The 13,001-nt window shown below is 41.7% G+C and overlaps 1 pseudogene; it reads left to right on the top strand.

Annotated features, from left to right (window-relative positions):
• Positions 1 to 9,052: 9,052 nt before the first annotated feature.
• Positions 9,053 to 11,575, top strand: LOC123408398 (annotated as a pseudogene).
• Positions 11,576 to 13,001: the final 1,426 nt, after the last annotated feature.

Genomic DNA, 13,001 nt, shown 5'->3' on the forward strand with positions numbered 1-13,001 from the left:
GCACATCCGTGTCCATAGAGACTGCAATACCGTGGCTATAGGGGCTGCATAACCGTGCCAGTAGAGGCTTCAATACCGTGGCTATAGGGCTGCACATCGGAGCTCGTAGAATATTAAATCCCATGTCTGTGAGGGCTTCTGGTTCACTGTCGTGTCTCTGGAGACTTCACTCACATGGATATAGTAGCTTTCCTCTCGTAGTTGTGCCTGTGGTGGCTTCAATTCCGTGATTATGTCGGGTGCACACCCGTGCCCATAGAGGCTTTAATACCGTGGCTGTAGGGGTTGCATAACCGTGCCCGGAGAGGCTTCAATACCGTGCCTATAGGGGCTGCACACCCGTGGCCGTAGAGACAGGATTTGAAGTGTTTTTGTTTTTTGTTTTTTTATCGGTCAGGAATTGAAGTGTTCATAAGGGAAAGTGTCCATGTAACATAGGAACTAGTGGAACATAGGAAATAGTCAGTGTCATAACATAGGAAATTTCACCACCTTATTCTAAAATTACATATGTCTGGTATAGATATAAATGTATATTGTTCTCGCAAGAGCACCAGGCAAAATAGGATTATTCTTGTTCTGACTTCTAGTTGTTAGAATGGTAGACTTCAAAGGTTCGGTCTTCTGCGTTGTATGTTATGTTGTTGTAATACATTTTGCGGTTGTTCGAATATTTTGCCCTTGTTGTAACCAGCTGTCATCATTCTGTAAGTTAGTTGTTCTCGCAACTGCTTGACATAGATCTGCAAAGCAGAGAAGTAATTGATTTAAGAAAAATTATTCTAGGACTCAATGCTACATGTTGGTTGGTTTAACATTATATATCGAAACATCTAGTGGTTTTGACAGAAATAAAACTTACTTTGTTGATAAAAAAAGGTTGATCTCGTGTCGATGAGTGGCATCAAGTGCATTATGTATATACCACTGTCATCTCTGTAAAATGAGAGCAATATGCGAGCAATGTACCGTTGATTACATGAGGAATAAGACATGTGTATTACGAATTACACGTACAGTAATAATAAACTCACGATCTTTCTGAGTTAGTTACGCTGGCCACTTCTTGTACACTGAAATCGTATATTTTGTGAGGATGAGCATTGTAAGCTGAATGGTATGCTCTCTTGAAGTTTTCAATTACAATGTTTGAATGTTCCTTTATGCCATCGCAGCTGATATAAGGACACAATATTTCAAAACGTTTCTTGTCGAAATTAACCACAATCAAATAGATAAAGCGGTGTTGTCTCACAGGAATTAACACCTAAAACAATGAGCAGTAATATTTGTGAGGGGAAATATTGTTTGGAAACTGGATAAGCAAATGCCAGCACAGTAAAGTGAAGTTATTAATATAAACTCACAAAGTCGTAGAGGTTTGACATCCTGTATCCAATTGTTGATTCGACAATGTATTGCTTTAGAAGTTCAATGCTTACATCTTTGACCTGGAATTTGTCCTGTAAAAAGGTAGATGCTTGCTTAGTCTTATTTGGTATAGTTTTTTATTTAATATTTAAAAAAAGGTAGATTAAATAAATTAGAACTTACAGAAGCTTCCATGTACATTATGTGCTTGTGTAAGGTGTGTCTAGTGTGAAATTGTTCTGTCAGCAGCAGCTCTGAATAAGTATCCATCACATATTCGTTCATATAGCCGTACACCTTCATTGATAGACCGAAGGTTCGATGGTCAGCCCAACGTCGATCGATGGCAAATATCCTCTTGCTGCCAAAAAAGGGCCCATTGAATTTTATGAATTATGTATTTTAACATTTACCTTGATGAGAGGCGGCCAGTGTTCAGTATGCAAAATGATAAGTGGCGCATGTATTTTAACAACAACATGATCAAACTGCAAGGACAATTACGTTGAATTATAGAAAAACAGAAGCATTGTTTCGAAGTATACACATAATGTGAATATGTTTAATGCTTTAGCTCCAATTTTCGCAGTGATTATAATAATAATTATTATATTAACAACACCAATATTTCACATTAGGAAAACTTTTCTACACACGGAGCAATTTTCTCGTTACCTGTCATCTCTGCCTATCGTTGGCGTGCTCTCCACGACTGTTTCGTAGACGAGTTTCTCTATGAGCGTAGAATCTCTTATATCCAACAATCTAAAGCAATCATGGTTGTCACTAGTTTGATGATTTAGCTGTTGTTGTTGCTGCAGATGGTAATGAATGTTCTGTGAGTTTGGTGCACTGCAACCGATTTGAACATTTTTGGTATGTTGATGGTCATGGTAATGGTCTTGGTGGTGCTGGCTCTCATTGCAATGGTTGTTTCTCTGGAGCACATGTCCTCCTGTTTGTTAATGTTGTATCTCTGTTGCAGACATTGCTACTCCTGGTAAGCTAATATGGTTATGAGCAATGTCTGCTGACGTATTCCGTAGATGCATGCATGAATAGTGCATATTATTCCTCGCTGAATGTAAGCTGCTATAGCTTTGCCCATGGTTTTGCTGCTGGTTGTAATCATTGGGGTGGCTCTGATGGCTGTGCAAACCACCATTATTTTGGTCATTTCTGTGATGGCAGGATTGGAAATTATAACCAGAAGGTTGTGTGCAGAGAGCATTTGGTCTTGGAGCTTGTGACCAGGCAGGTTGGGTTAAACTCACAGAGTTTGACGTAGGAATCTGAGTTCGTGACCAGGCAGATTGTGTTAAACCGACAGTATGTGGCATAGCAGCTGGCATTGAGAGGTAACTAACTTGTAACACTGAATTAGGACCTGGTGCTGTAGGTATAGTTGACCGTTCAGTACAAGTAAGGTTGGATTTTGCTGATGTGCTTGTAGCCTTGGATATGTGCATTGTACTATTAGGAGGTAGACATCCTTTGAAGCCTACATTATCAGAGTTGGATGAGCTGCTCCTCTGTTGTATTAGCTTGTCAATTTCTTCGTATATTTTTGGGTCAGACCATATTCTGTCATCTTCCGTGAAGGGATCAGAACCCAGGACTGTGCGGTTGTCAACAATTTGACGCTTATTCGGTTCGTGTTCGGGTGACTGCCGTTGAGGTTCTGTTATCCTGACTCTTTTTTTCGTTGGTGGTGTGGCCCCGCTAGCTGCATTGGGCATCATGTGCAATGCTATTTTGTCAGCTGTCATTTGTTCGTTTGGTTGCTCTACACTCTGGCTCTTGAAAACAACAACACTTACATTCAAATTGCTATCAACAGTCAAATTGCTAGTGCCATTAAGCTGGGCCTTCGTGTTTGGAGAAGAACACTTGTCGGTAACAGTGTCTACCGCCTTGGTTATAGGTTTGGATATAATGAGCTCCTTCGTGGTTGTTGGGAATTTTTCAAATATTGTGTCATTGCCTGTGGAACGTGCAACAATATCTGGCATTTGAATAATCCCAGCATCAGGCTGGTCACCACCTCGAGTATCATGCTGGTCACCTGCTCCGCTACCTTCACCCACAACAGTAAATTTCTTTGACTGCGTTGGCTCTGGTATTTGAATCATTGGAGGAGATTCAGGGTGGTGAATGATGTGAGTTGGTTGTTTGACATTTGTACAATCTGGGGTATTAGCTTCATCAGCAGCAACTTCTTTTGATTCCGTTTGTTCTAGCATTGCAGGTCCGCCTTCTGTGGAAGGTGTTGAGTTGTTGGCTGCAGTGAAGTCGGATGAATTTTCATCGGTTAGTATCAGTCATGTGTACTCGTCCAATAGCTCGGTTGCTGGCACAAACTTTTCATGAACAGGTAACCCATCGAGGCAGTTATTCATAAATTGTTTCATTTCTTCCATATGTGACCTTGTTTTTTCATCCAAGTCATCTTGTTTGAGGTCTATCTCAGTTATCTCCAAACGCAATTTGATCTGGGTTGATGTTTGTTGTTGTAATGATAGCTGTGTGGTGAACTGCTACTTGTCATACTGGTTTTGTGACACAGGGGTACCGCAACAACCATTTATATTTTGCATCAACGAGTATGATGAGGGATGCGCCCAGATACTTGAACCACTGCTGCATGATCCTTGAGTATTTTCTCTTTGGTGATTAGCAAGTGATTGAGAAGTTGAACGGAGTGATAAAAATTCTTCTCTGATGATTTCATCTTTCTTTAAGTTACAGAACATGCCGTCAGATTGTTTGACTTCCTTCATACCAAGTTCCCTGGCAAGAGATAGAATAGTTTCGAGTTTCTGCTCCATAATCGGTTGAATAACAGAAAAAAATTATGTGTACATCTCGTTAATTATTTTGGCAATATCTTCTTTAGCCTACAAAAGAGACATATAAAAAATAATCATCTGATATCAATATGACGGTAATAGAATAATAACATGCAGATCATATGTATTGAATGTTGTGTTTGCAGGAAGTATAGTGAGAGTACTCCTAAGTGAGCCGTTAGGTAACCTAGCTAGTCTACTGTACGAAGCACAACTAATTCATCGTGTAAGTAAGGGCTATAACCATCATAGAACAAGAAACTATTTTCTGTTGGTTATCAAGGAGTACAACTAAGCTACTGCAGGTAGGGGGCACATGTAATATAAACGAAGCCTGTTTCGAATATTTTTTGTTGAATGACTTTGAAAATTTACATGATGTACAATCATTGACAATTTGAAAAAAATGATCATGTGGTCGAAATGACTCACCGAGGATAGTTTGTACTTGGGAGAAACTGTTCCATATAGGCTTCTAGTTTTGTACCCATCCGATAAATTGACCTTTCACAACCATTTGGTGGATAGAAAGGTGTGTTTTTTATATTCTTCAGCTCTGATGATTTTGCAAGAAGTAAATAAGTACATTTCAAATTAAATCAATGCAATGGCATCTAAATCATTCTGTTGAGGTAATATTTCAGAGAGTTACTACAAAAGAATGTACTACACTCAGAGGGTGTTTGCCAAAATTTCCTTCCTCTGGTGACAGTCTGTCCAGGTTAGCATATTTCTTGACAGCGTCTGTATCCCAGATAGATAGTCTTGATGTCAAATCATTTTTCATTGGCATGACATTGATATCCAAGTACTCGAAATAGCTTATCTGCCGGACATTAAAAATGTTGAAATTGGATCAGACACTCAACATTTACGATGTAAATAATTGAAAAAAAGGTAGTTAACCGACCACTGGTATCAGGAGGCAGCCACACAGTGCGCCGCTGAATTCCTTATCCTTGAATGTCTGTAGTGATGTCACTAACTTGTCTAGTGTAGCTCCTGACCAATCATATGTCGGGATATCTGATGTTGGTCCTTCAAGAGCTGATAGGTAAATCGGACTTACACATTCGTAAGTTGTTGGGCATAGAAGTACCGCAGTTGCAAACATCACAAAAACCCGCTGGAATAATTGCCCTGAGAGTTCAGGGGTCATGAGATCAATCATCTCTCTGATACTTGGGGTCTGTGAGGCACAATTTGTGTTAGACTTGACATGTTCTCTGAAAGTGTCTGAGCACCTTTTAGCAATAATTTTGCCTCCCAGTGGAATTCCCAATATTCGGTGCACGGTGTAAGAGTTCAGAATAAATGTGAATCCACTGGGCAATATGAAAGAGTTTGAGCTGTTGTCGAAGTAACGGACAAGCCATCGAACGAGGCATCTCGGGAGCTCTTGGCAGGCCAAGTCTAATAGGTTTCCAAAACCAACGTCTCTGATGAGTTGCTTTTGGTTGTCCGTGAGCTTGTCACAAACAGATGTGAACTTCATAAGGCTCAGTTTTGTACTGAAATCTTCTTCATACTCTGCCATTCTAAGAGGTCTGCAGACAAAATCAAGAATTTAATTTTGAGGAAATGTATTGATTGAATAGATTTGACTGTTGCAACTTTATTTCGTAAGGGGAGGCTTCTATTGAACGTCTTGCGAATAAGAAACACATGTGAGAAGAGTTTTACCCATTTTTTAAAGCAAATGCAACAACACACATGGGAATCATTAAGAAAAAGAACCTATTGTGGTCCTGATATTTGCTTCTTCCTTCTGTACTCCTGAACGAGCTTTTCGTGCGCTGTATGTTTGGACTCGGTTCTTATCCTTTCCTTTTCTAGTTGTTCAGGGACCATGAAAACTTGTGTGATGAGTTCGGTACCATCCATAGACTGAGACTGGGTCTTTGAGAGTTGTGGAGTGCAGCCCATCCCATTCATTGCTACATAACAGGCCCTGAGACACTATGATTACTACCTCGACTAGCATATTCACTGAGAAACATGATTACTACGAGTTAACTAATCATAAGTACTACTACATATATTCATTGACCTCTCTGACTAATTGTAAGACCATGAGTAGCAGGATCGAGACACTATGAGTAACACATGTCACGGACGGGGAAGTAATTCCCCGATTCGCCGACTACCGACCATGACTTCTTGGATTTCGATAAATATTACGATAAATTTAATTCGCGTCGCATCTGTCTCGTGCTGCGTTTCTCATCCAGTTTTATTCGTTCAGAAATTTCATTCGCGTCCCATCGTAACACTATGAATAGCACGAACGAAAAAAAACTCATTCAGAAATTGAAACAACATGCGAAGCGGTGCGTGGATGAAGAAGCATCTAGAAATTGTAATTTGTTACCTCAACAGGAGGCGCACGGGGTGGAGGTAGAGGTTGGACGATTTGTCTTGGGAAGAGGTAGATGTAGAGAGAAACTATATGAGCAATCAGCAGTAATTCCTCGGTAGATCTATGATATCTATCCCCAAATTTATTTCCCCGACCCGAGATGGGGAGTGAATGAAATGAGATCTGGAATTTATTCATGGCCGACCCCACTGGTGAGTAAGAGCAAGAATTGTAGAGCCCGCATGTTAGTAAGGCTCGACTGCGGCATCTAGGTCTTTCCGTGATGTCGTCGGAAAAGTGACCCTACTAGTGTGCCAAATGAAACTTTGGAGGGCCCATTTGTCAGTACAACGGCTCAGGTCCAACTGAAGACTTTTCCTGCACGCAAAAGAGATTAGTATGTTCTCTCTATTTGTTCGCATCTCTCTCTCTCTCTCTCTTTATTCTCTCTCGTTCAAATTCAAAATCACCCATGGTGATTTGAGAGTTGCCTTGATCAGGGAAGTAGATCGCGCACAAAATTGAAGTGGATCCGGTCCGAACTTTCTGGGAATCCAGCAAACAAAGGTTAGTCAAGCGACCCCGTGATGTTTCTCCGACGCACAAATTTGATGTAGATTTAATTTTTGCCGCGCGATGTTTTTACTCCATCCTGATGAAGTAGCACGCTCACTGCAATATTTTTAGTGTGTTAAAATTTCAGGTCGTAATTTTTTTGTAATAGTGTTCGATTTCATTATCAATGTGGTGTTTGAGGTGTAACTCTTTTGCCCTGCCAGATGTACAGGGCCGGACCAGCTGATCAGGGCATCAACGTTGGTCTTTCTCTCAATGATATTGCAAAGGCATATGAAAAGAAGGTAATAACATCAATTGAAACACACTAGAGTCATTTTGCGGTGAAATCTATTGAACCTTAGATTTTTTATACTATGTTGTCTTTGTTTCTGTGCATTATAAACTCTCAAGGCCTAATGTTTCACCATTGAATAATTCAAAGTTATACCTGTTGACATTAATAATATATAGAAAAAAAATCCTTGGTTGAGTTCTGTAAATGTGTCCCTGTTCCATCTATGTGTTGCGCAGTTAAAGATCAACAGATGGAAGTAAAAGAAACTGCTGCAAGTGGATAACAAAAAAAGAGTGCAAATGACGTTTAGAATGCACATGCCAGACGAGCTGGGCTGAATGTAGTGAAGGTTGAGAAGCAAGTGTTAGGTAAGCGTGCAATCCAGGAACAAGCTGTGCAGCACGCAAATGCTAAAAGGAGTACTGTAGGCAGCAGCGGAAAGTTTTCTGCAGTGTCCCGGACTGTTGTTTGTAATCCAGAGTTGCAACACAGAAACCGTACCAATCTGTCAGTCGAGGTAACGATGATTTTTTTTTAAAACTCGGTATTCTTGTTTCACAAATCTTGAGACACAAATAACACTTCATATGCACCTATTTGTTAATGCTTAAGGGTCGCGGAGAGCAGTCGATCTGATGGATTGGTTTTTCCTGACGGTCGTGGTGTCGGAACATTGGATGTGGCCCAAAGAAGCAGTATCTCATCAATCGGAGGAAGAATCTTTACTGATCTGCGGCATGAGAATATAGGAGAGGTGATAGCACCGTTGATCAAGCAAGAATTATGTCAAAGACTTTTGTTATTCGAATTTAATCAATAAAATTTATCTATGTTTTCGTGTGTCATAGGCTTGCGAGGAAAATAACAGGGGTCACACTAGTGCATGCCAGGAACAAAGGCTTCAACAGATTGGATATACTGGTGACAATTTAAAGATGATGAGGCACGGTCCTTTCAAAGGATCCCCATTGGCGTTCAGCATGACAGGTCCTTCCAGAGGATCTCCGATGGCTTTCAAGATTGTCAACGAAATATCCAATGCACGGAGGATGTCGCCAAGATGTGCTGAGGAGTGCAGACATGAGGAAAGAAAGGTGACGACACGACCATGTTCCCTGTATGTAAATCCTGCTTTAGATTGTAGAGTGAAAGAAGAAGCATGGCCGTGCCTCTTTTGATCATATAGTGCAAAGAAAAGCACGGCCATGCCTTTTACATGCACATGCACGTGGATTTAGTGCTTCTGGTTTACACCATGTATGTTCCTGCCAAAAACTTATTGCTAAATCCTGCTACATTATTATACATATGTTTTAAAGCTTTCAAAACGATTAAATAAGATGTAAATGTCTCAGGTGCCTCTGATATCTAATTTTTTTTGCAACCTTCATGTGCAGGACTTCACAGGGAGCACGACAGATGAGTCAAATAACTGCATGATTCCTTTAGACACCCTTAACGGAAAAGAACCCGCAGATACAGGGAAGGTTATTGCGACAAAAAAATGTTGAGGTGGAAGGAGTGCAAGTCGTTGGGTTTACGGGTACGAGAGAATCAGATAACAACAACATTCCTAAAGATGACAGAATAGAAGGAGGCGACGACATTCGAGAAGTAGTGATGGACTGGACATCTAGAAGTGGTGGCGCCCCCGCAGCTGACAAGCAAGCAAGCTGCAACAGCTTTGTCAGAAACGAGCTAATTCCTGGACATGAAAGGGATGATATCTCAAGTGACAACGATGAAGACCCCAATGGAGACACGTTAGACAGCATCGATGTCGGGAAGGCAACGCAAGAAGAGAAAGAAATGGATGACATGTTCAAAGGAAGCGCATACTCGTCGATCGAGGAAGTAACGCAAGCACGTGAACCAGAGGATGGGTTGCATTTCAGAACAAGGGACGATGCCTTCTTTTTCTTCTGCACATTTGCCAGAAAGGTTGGTTTTTCAGTGAAGCGATCAACCACCAGAAGAGCAGGCCCCGAGCAGGAGGTTGAGAAGCAAGTGTTCTGTTGCACAAAGTAAGGTGTGAATAAAACGACGGAGAGACTTGTGAAGACCAGAAGGAGCAATTTCTTGATTAGGACAGGCTGTCCTGTTGAAATAACAGCAAAAAGAGATACAGAGAGGGGAGTATGGTACTTAAGGAATGTTCGCCTAGAACACAACCATGTGCTACACCCGTGTGATTGGATGCTGAAATTTATGAGGTGCTATAAGAACATGAGGCCCGAGGAGAATTTTTTTATCCAGGTCCTGGAGAAGGCAAGGCTAGAGCCAAGAAAAATCATGCAGATCTTCACTTCCATGGGTAAAACGAGGCAGGAAATTATGTTTGACACTATTGACATAAGCAACATTGCATGCCAGGACAGAGCTGGACAGAGAAACACAGATATCAAGGACACGATGAATCTGTTTGTGGTAATGCAGAGGAAGAGGGCAGGGTTTCATCATGTCGGAGAAATCGATGGAAACAATGTGGTCCGAAGCCTGTTCTGGACAGACTCATTGTGCAAGATGAATTATGGCCTGTACGGAGATTTCATGTCTTTTGACACGACATTTTCTATGAACATATACGGATTACCGTTTGCACCAATAATCGGGGTTGACAACCATGGGCCGTCCGTCCTTTTTGGAATAGGTCTCTTAAAGGATGAGACGATAGGGTCATTCAAATGGCTCCTAAGTACATTTGTTGAGGCAATGGGAGGAAAGGAACCAAAGTTCATAATAACAGACCAGGACAAGGCGATGAAGGCGGTGATAGAACAAGCACTTCCGAATACCAGGCACAGGTTCTGCTTGTGGCACATAAGGAAGAACATGAAGGAGAACAATGCGATTGTGTTTGCACAACATCCAGGGATGTCTGATGAGTTACATCTAATAATCAAAAACTCACTAAATGCAGATGAATTTGAAGGCTCGTGGAAAAGAGTGATTCCAAAATATAAAGCACAAGGAAACAGGCATCTGAATGTGTTGTGGGACCTTCGTACATTCTGGGTACCAGCCTACTTCAAGGACTGCTTTTATCCATTCTCATCGACGACCACACGTAGTGAGAGCACAAACTCAATGTGGAAAAATTATGTGAACCACAAGGATACCATAACGATGTTTGTTGGTGCGTACAACATCATCCAGCAAAATTGCCTTGCTATGCTTGACAAGAAAAGGCACCAGACAGAAGAGAAGGTACCTTCACGAGAGACAGGTTTCCCAATGGAAACAGAAGCAAGTGAAATATACACTAATGAAATTTTCAGGAAATTTCAGCTAGAGCCGCGCAACCGTACATACTACAAGTGTCACGACCTGGCAAAAGGTAGGCAATACCTTTTAAAAAGGATCTCATCGCAAGATAAAGACAGGAAACCGTAACCAGGTGAGGAATTTGATAGGTCTAAGTTCAGGGTAGATGTGGATGAGCATAAGGAAATATACATGTGCAGCTGCAAGAAGATGACTAGGGATGGCATTCAGTGCTGCCACGTACTTAAGGTTATGGACCAGACAGGCATGGTTGAACACCTTCCAAAATCCTTTATCATCCCCAGATGGACCAGGAATTGGGCAGATAGCTTGAGACTACTGGCTACAAGTCAAGGTGACAGCATGACCGCACAAGAAGATGAAACTATGAGATTCGGTCTCGTGTATGCAGAGTTGTCCGATATATGTTCACATGCTTGCGGAAAGGACAAGGCATACAATGTGCTACTTGAGTGTATGCAAGAAATGAAAATAAAAGTCATGACTGCACTTGCTGATGAAACAGACACGCGCAAAAGTCCATGTGACGCAAGTCTGAAAAATCCACCTTTGGCTGGCTCGAAGGGAAGGAAAAAAGGGGACCGAATCAAAGATGGCTCTGAGAAGAACATAAAAAGAGGTAGACCGAGTTGCAGCCGTTGCAATTCAAAGGGGCATACGAAATCTAGTTGTCCTACTAACCCAGAAGTGATTGAAAGAATTAGGATTCAAGAGGAGAAGATGAAATCAAGGGAGGAGAAAAAGGCAAGATCAATGAAATGGCCGACAACACCAACGACAACATCGAGAATATCAAACGGAGAAGGAGAATGCACTCTTATCCCGGGGCCAAGACTGTTAACACCATCATCAACGTGAACAAAGCCACTGACAACGCCAGCTACCACACTGATAACAGAGCATAGAAAGCAAAGTCCTGTAAGCACTCCAGAATCTAGTGTCACACAGGCGAGGCACACAAAATGTCAGCAACCAAACTTGGTTGAAGCAACAGCATGTGCGGATCCTACATTGAGAAAAGAAAGAACGGAATGGAGACTATTTTCTACTGGCGAACAATATGAGTGAAGAATTGAAAGGTAAAAGGAGGTTCTGAACAGAAATAATATAATATACGCTATTTTGGACCGTAGAATATTGCTTCCTAATACTTGAAGAAATGTACCCATGACGAATTATTCTAATTTTTGTTTTCTTCCGTGTATTGTTTTTAATAGGAGAACGGCAATGCTGATATTTGGGGAGAGAAGATTTGTTCTCTTCAAAAAACAGTTTCATCTGTTGTTTTTAATAGCAGGACTTATTTTTTCTTGTGGAGTTGTATGTTCTGTAACTCTGTTTTGAGGCATAGCCGTGCGCTTGTAAAACGGTTCCTCTCGTGGCCTTATGATGGTGCCTCTGATATTTAAAGTCTGAAAGGATGGTCGTGCATGTGAAATTATAACTCTTTTTGTCCTGATGGCGTTGCACCTCTGACATTTTTATGTTCCGGTATTGTTTTTGAACAGGCGGAGCGATAGAAAACATTTTGAACAAGGGTTAGGGGCGTGCGTTTTCTGCACGTATAGACGTGCCTCTCGCGGAGGGAAACATCTTTGTATAACGATCGGAGTGCCTCTCCACTCGATTACATACATAGAGTCAGTGAAGAAAAAAGCGTGCCTCTACCGGACGGTCGTGCATCTCCGATAGAAATTCCATGCTTCTGGAAGAAGCACAGCCGTGCCTCGCGGAGGGAAATATTTTTGTATAACGATCGGAGTGCCTCTCCACTCGTGTACTATTTTCACATGGAGTGCCTCTCCACTAGAATCACGGCCATGCCTCTACAAGTGACATGTCAGACGTGACATTGTATGGTCAATAGATGGGTCACGTGCCACATACATAGAGTGAGTGAAGAAAAAATCGTGCCTCTACCGGACGGCTCTGCATCTCCCGATAGCAATTCCGTGCTTCCGGAAGAAGCATAGCCGTGCCTCGCGGAGGGAAACATTTTTGTATAACGATCGGAGTGCCTCTCCACTCGTGTACTGTTTTCACATGGAGTGCCTCTCCACTAGAATCACGGCCGTGCCTCTACAAGTGACATGTCAGACGTGACATTGTATGGTCAATAGATGGGTTACGTGCCACATACATAGAGTCAGTGGAGAAAAAATCGTGCCTCTACCGGACGGACGTGCATCTCCCGATTGTAATTCCGTGCTTCTCGAAGAAGCACAGCCGTGCCTCGCGACGAAAAAAGAGAGAGCAGAAAACATATTTTTTTTCATTTTTCTGT

Source organism: Hordeum vulgare, chromosome 7H (genome assembly GCF_904849725.1).
Source record: "Hordeum vulgare subsp. vulgare chromosome 7H, MorexV3_pseudomolecules_assembly, whole genome shotgun sequence".
Classification (NCBI taxonomy): domain Eukaryota; kingdom Viridiplantae; phylum Streptophyta; class Magnoliopsida; order Poales; family Poaceae; genus Hordeum; species Hordeum vulgare.